Here is a 6,944-nt window from a genome sequence, read left to right as displayed (position 1 = left end):
CTCTCTCTCTCTCTCTCTCTCTCTCTCTCTCTCTCTCTCTCTCTCTCTTTCCACCCGCTATTTATTATCGTAGCGAAATGCGAAGACGCACGCGACGCGCGGTTAATATTCATATTATCCCGCCTTGCTTTGCATATCTATCGGCGATGATTGTAACGCCGACTCGTCTCGCGACAAGTGGAGCTATTCTTTGGATTTTAAGTGCGCCTCGAGCGAATTCTCAATCTCTTCTTCGTGATCTCAACGTCAGAGGGAACTCTGTGAGATTATTATATTATTTCTGCACGAAGGCAATTAACGTGCTATTGCAGGTCGAATACCTCGATTGAGCGCACGAGAGAGATAAAAATCGGACCGTCTTTATTGGGCCACCAGAGGAATGCCGCGGTCATCGCGGAAGGAAACTGAGCTTTTTGTGGCGCGACGACCCGTGAGAACTCGAGCACTCCCGGCCTCGCGCGCACTCCACTCGAATCGCGGCAAAAAAGTTTTTTCCCGGGTCTCCCCCCGCCCTGCAGGTTCCTTTGCAGGGACATTTCCAGCGACGGGCGAAGAGAGACATTAAAATCGCCATGCGAGTCGAGGTGGCGGAGGCGAAGACATGGAAAAAATCAGCGCGACGAAGGGACGAGAGACGAGAGACGAGATCGGAGGAGCGGAGTAGATAGGAGAGGAGGACGAAGAGCAGGAGGACCACGCGCACATATGGCGGGAAGTTGTCGTTGATATCTTCTTGCCGCGATGACGAACATTCACGAGGAAGGGTTCAATGAATCTGTCCCGGGTTCGTATTTTTGCGCGCCGCGAAAGCGCCGGGCAGCGCGCGACATCGGGGCCAGCCGGTCTTAAAAATAATCACGGTTCATCTGACGTCGTGATAAGTAGCCGAAATAGCTGCTTCGAAAAATTCGCCCGGCCATCGTTACGAACATCCTTGAATGACGGAACGACCGTCTCTCTTATCGATCTCGGCGCGATCGATGATGCTTTCGTATTATGCGAACTCCGTGGCTCGTGACGATCGAATCGAGTGCCTCTGCAGATAATTCAATGTACTGTCGATCGCGAATCGTTACATCAGAACTTCCACATGTCATTCTCCAAACGGTTTTTCGCTTTTAAAGGTTTTGCATCGCGCGCCTCATCAAACGCGCGAAAGACACTTCGGAGCGCGCGCGCATTCCCCTTTACAGAAATAAATAGATCTAAATGAGGAATTTATATCTCCGTCAAGTGGATTAGCGTCCTCATATATTTTAATTCATTCTCCCAATTATTCAGATCTCAGCTTTAACCCTTAAGCACTGATACAGACTTACAAAAATATTTCGAAGTTTGATAATTACCTGAGAAAGTGTGCGAAACGTCTTTTCTTATCGCTACTTCATATCTTACGAGCCGAAAAAAAGATTGACGGACGCGATGTGTACACGCTTAAGCGAAAGCGAAACAGCAATAGGTTTTTTTATTTCATTGGGAATCTATCAGATTCCTGTCAGTACTTAAGTGTTAATCTCGTTTGGTCTCTATTTCACTCGAGATCGCAGAATTCAATCTATATCGTCCATTTAATCTATTCTAATTCATTTTACCTACGTGTATCTCGTGTAAGAGAGATAAAAGATGCATTACCTTGTGCGGCGTTGAGGAAGGGATTCGCGACGACCGGCGAGAAGATGGTCGCGATCGCCGTTATCAGCAGCACCGTTGAGCCGCACATTTTATCAGCGCGCACGTGTGAGACACCCCCTTCGCTCCGAAGCCCCCCGTAGATGACAGGTACTCGCGCCGCGAGTTCTCACCTCATCTCACCGCCACCGTACACGCGCTCGTACGCACGCACGACGTACGCACGCACGCGTGTCTCTACACGAAGGAGAAAAAAATACAAGAGAAGATAAGAGAAGGAAGAAAAGGGGGAGAAGGAGGAAAAAAAAGTATCAGCAAGCTCACAGACGCGGAGGCCTTACATGACGAGGAGACGCGCGCGTAACACTCGCAGGAAACCGAGGTGTGCACTCGAGCGCAGCTCGCGAGCGACTGAGCTTTTCGTGGCACTTACGAGCCGAGTGAGCTTTTTACTGACTGAGTGGGTGAGAGGAAGAAACGAGGAGAGCCGCGGGGCCCCGTCGTGCCGGGGGCCGGTCGGGGGCGACGACGTAGGGCGAGAGCGCGAGGAAGAGAGACAGCGAGAAAGAGAGAGAGGGACAGAAGGAGAGAAGGAGACGGTGGAATCGCGTGTGGGTGGGAAGAGACGCGTGGCGTGCGGTTGTCACGCGGTGCAACCGCTATTGTGACATCTTCGACCGTATACCCACACGCATCCCCACATTTTTCCCGCTCCTCTCTCCCCCGGCGTTGTCCCTCCTCCTCCTCCTCTTCACTGAGACCCGCAAACGCGTCGCGACGATCCTTTGTTACGCGCGTAAGTAGCGAAATTTTATGTCTTTGAACCATTGAGCGCGCGAGATACTTTCCCGCCGCGGTCGCACCGTGGTTTTTAAATCACTTTCTGAGAAGTTTCAGATGATCGAAAATAATTACGGAAGGTTGTAAAGGTTTGACGATTTCAGGGAGCAAATGTCTGAGGGAACTCTTCTTTCACATTGCACTCGCAAAAAATACATGGTGATAGTGGGAACCATATAGGCGACAACTGTACGAGTTTTATAGAAAGAATTAATGTATATAGTTTAGTAAACCATATTGTAATTATTGCAATTAAAGCTGAGTAGTTACGAGAACGACATAGTTATTGTCCAATTCTCATAACCATTCAGCTTTAGTTGCAATAACTACAAAATAGATTATCGAACTGTATATTAATTTTACGTACAAAACTTGTGTAATTATCATCATCATGTGTTTTTCTCTGAATGTGGAACGAGTGAGTCAGTTTATTTTTGCGGTAATGTCGTTGGAGCGAGTTTCTGGACGTTAAGTCATTTTACCTCTCGATAACTATACTCTGATAACATTAACATAACGCGTAGGCGTGCGCCTTTGCGCAATCGCGCTGCATTAGGTACACGACATGTCGTTACACATTGCTGTCCCTCGTGGACACTTATCCGGAGTTTCTCCAGAGCGTTAGTCAGAATTCTCGAATTGCATGCGGAGAGGATACGAGGAGCGAGAAGGGCCGAATCGGAGGAGGACGCGAATGAGCGAACGAGCGAGCGTAATGGACCACTTGACCGTACCATTCGTTCTCCGGCTGCAATATCTCTTCAAGTACTCGGTCGGTCGACGCAGGTCAGACGAAAATCAGTCCGCGCCCATAAATCTAGCCTTCGTTGCAGCCCATTACTCGATGCTTTCGAGTGGCATCGTATTCTCAGAAGGAGGAAAAGCCGATAACCCCGAGACGTGCTTCCGCCGATAACGCCGCGATTATCGAGCTGCCTTCGAAAGTCACTTCTGATAACTGCGTTGATGCTCCGTAGCATCGATCTAACGCACTTATTATGAGCATGTGTGCGCATGATGCTCGGGAAACGTCTACATACTCCCTAAAGTGTATCAGTGTATTCTTCACTGTGATACTATACTTGTAACTGGTGGTTCATCACTTATAAGTACAGCATTACAATCAGTAAAATCTCGCTGAAAAGATTAGTCAGTAGTAACTACTTTCATTTTGATATATTTTGCCAACATAGGTAGTGTCATTGAACGCATAGCATATGAGGAAGCCATTAATTCCATTGTCACAAACCCAAAAAATTGGATTTGGCATAGAGTATAATAAATTCACAGACTTTGCAGTGAAATCTTGCTTTCACTGATCAAAATCAGTGAAATGTAAGATCGAGTAGGTAAGGTAAAAGTATCTATGCACCTACCAAATCCTGGACATTCTTATTGGTTTGGTCTTTAAATACGAATATTTAAACTTTCAGTGTAAAATATATATATATATATATTCTATGTTAAAAATCCAAATATTCGCATTTATAGACTAAAACAATAAGAATTTTTAGGATTAGATATGTTTACTTTAAAGTGGAAGTATTTTCACGAAAAATCAGTGAATATTCGCTGATCATCGATAAAATAGTCCTTTTACTGATTCATCTCCGAATCGTTTTTGCCGATTCATTTTAAGCGAACACGGTACACATTCAACTTGAATGAGAGACGCACGTATTATCGCGACACAGTGCCGCTGATTATTGAATCGCGGGAAAATGCGCGCTGCGCCAAATTGAGTGTAATTAAACGATAATTAAGCGCCACAACGAACGTGTTTGGGCGGCATCGCGCGCGCGCTCGTCTCTTCCTTTTATTTTCCGATATGCTCGCCGTCTGATTTATCACTCAGTACGTAGTTTCGACCACGGCGGAGCATCGATTTTTTTATCGATGCCTCAGCGGCCGACGGGTGTCCGAAAACACGTCCGCCGTCATCTCTGGATATTTGATTGACTGATCGGAGTGGATTCTCGGAGCGCTTGTAATTTATTAATTTATTCCGTCGATAAATCGCTTTCAATCCGCACGTGGGCAGCGGACGACCGGTCCTTGGCATCTCCCTCTCCTTCTTTCTCTCTCTCTCCCTCTCTCTCCCTTTCGCCCCTTTCAATCTGGCGTCTCTCTTCGTCGCTTTCATCCGTCCCTTTAAAGGGGGGAAGGCCGTTATTTCACCGCCGATGTAAATAGCGGCGGCGTGGTGTGTCATTTGCGCGCGTTGCACAATTGGTGGATGTTATGCAAACCGAGCTAAAGTACCGGGCACTAATTTTAAGTAAATTAAGTTTAAAATGCATAGCTCCTCCCGCCTGACTCTCGATTACGAACGAGACTAATTACCCTCTGTCAACGTCCTCTTCTCTTTATTTTTCACCACGCGCACATAGTGTCCGTTTTTACGAACAAAAATCGATATTTAAAATCTATTCAATCTAAAATATATTCATCTAAAATTTTATATACATAAATAATATACGGGAAACAATTATATATGGAAACAGTTCTCTTATAGTCACTGGCCAAATTTGGAACAATTAAGACAATGAGGGGGAAGAGAGTATATCAACTGTCAGGTCGATATTTGGTAAAAAATTGGTATTATTTATATATTTTATCATATTTCAGATACTATACTTTTTGTTTGCGAGAAGAAAAACTTTCTACGTTACGTTTTTCTTTATAAAAAACAGCTTTTTCCATAAAAAAAGAGACTCTTTGCAACGCTGTGCATCGTTCGCTTATCCACGTCGCGAGAAAACGTGCCGCGACGAGATTTCCGCTGCGTCGCGAATATATCTCGCTTCGGGCAATCTTCTTTTCGTCGAGAATGACGTTCAGACGTTTCCTTTTTTTTTCCTCACTGTGTTCTTCATCCTCACGAGACGCGCACACACCGGAATGGAAATATAAATACTAAAGTCCAAAGTCTACTCTCTACTCTCGAGTCGCGCAATGAAGCAAAGCGGCGACCAGTTCCGCGATCGAAGTCCTCTCGACACGTCCGCTATGTTAATCGCGCATGATCGTATAAATATTCAAACACCGCTGGACCATTGCACGGACGGACCTCCGTGCTGCCTCCGTGCTACCGACGGCCAACTTATCTCGGTACATCTACTACTACCTGCCGCGCATAGATAATTAACAATGAGTAACGACGTACAAATCGGACGGCTCGCTCGCAGCGATCAACGATCGGGACACGAGGGAATGCGATTCCTAGCGATCCACCAGTGCCTGCACTCCGAATAAAAGCGCCAGCTCGACTCGATTGAGCCGTAACAGTTAATTATTCGGCCGAGAGAACTTTTATTCGGCGCGCTAATCAACCGTGAGGGCGACCTCTTAAATCGATGGGAAATAACGTTCATCCTTTCCCGGGAAACCGACTGCCGGCGACAATCGGGACCAGGATTCGCCAGCGTTTCAACTGCTTCCTGCCTGCATCGTTCGCCCGATAGAGACATTCGCGAGGAATCGGGCCAAGATACGTTTCAATTATTTCCGCGGGATGCACGTCGGACTTGCCAAAAATCCGAACGCCAATTCCGGAGAAACCAGTTTCGCCGATCGCCGAAACGGCGAACGCGATCGACGTCGCCGCGAGTGCATACCGGTTTAACCTCGGGATATCATCGAGGTACCATAAGGATCTTTATTTCCGCACCAACGACGTGAGCGAGCATCTACGTAGCGGCATCTACGAGTTGCTTGCACATGCAAATGCGCGACCGACGCGACTGTGTCTCTTCAGCTGGATTATTTTATTATTTATTACACAACTTTATTGTTACTTTATTCGACACTGTGAAAACTGATGTGTTAAATTTAACACATTTCATATGTCTCAAATCATTCATTCTTATTTATGTGTAAATTTAACACAAATGTGTTAAAAAGTAACACGCATAATATGGAATAAATTAACACAAGAATTCAACACTTCAATACCGTTAGGAATCAGAGGTTGTGTTAAATTGACATATTTAACATGTCAGACATAGATTATGTCAATTTAATATTTTCATTTCATCAAAACCATAGATTAATACTCCTATCAAATGTTAAAGTAACGTTTTATTTAAGTTAATTTAACATTATACATATGTCAATTTAACACAAACTGTGATTCCTGACGGAAATTCAAGTGTTAAATTCTTGTGTTAATTTTTTACATATTATACGTGTTACTTTTTACCACATTTGTGTTAAATTTTGTGTTAAATTTACATATAAATGAGAGTGGATGATTTTGGACACATGAAATATTAAATTTAACACATCAATTTTTACAGTGTAGGACTATTGAATTTTGCGTAAAAATATTGGAATCCAATGAGCTCATGCGAATTAACTAGTAGAAAAGATTATAATTCGTGTCGTTTGTGTGAATAAGAGTCAAGCACAGATGATGTAGCGCTGCAAACAATTTTATTTATCAAACAATTATATTACATAAAACAATTATATTT

The 6,944-nt window shown here is 44.6% G+C and overlaps 1 protein-coding gene across 2 annotated transcripts in view; it reads left to right on the top strand.

Moving 5' to 3' along the window:
- The window catches only part of LOC116851871 (zinc finger-containing ubiquitin peptidase 1-like), a 30,568-nt gene that overhangs the window by 13,302 nt on the left and 10,322 nt on the right, over positions 1–6,944 (top strand). The window lies entirely within an intron of this gene.

This window comes from Odontomachus brunneus, unplaced genomic scaffold (genome assembly GCF_010583005.1).
Source record: "Odontomachus brunneus isolate Ranch 3 - 2012 unplaced genomic scaffold, Obru_v1 Obru_scaffold_195, whole genome shotgun sequence".
NCBI lineage: Eukaryota > Metazoa > Arthropoda > Insecta > Hymenoptera > Formicidae > Odontomachus > Odontomachus brunneus.
Note: the sequence above shows the minus strand (reverse complement) of the source record. Positions and strands in the feature narration are given on the sequence as shown.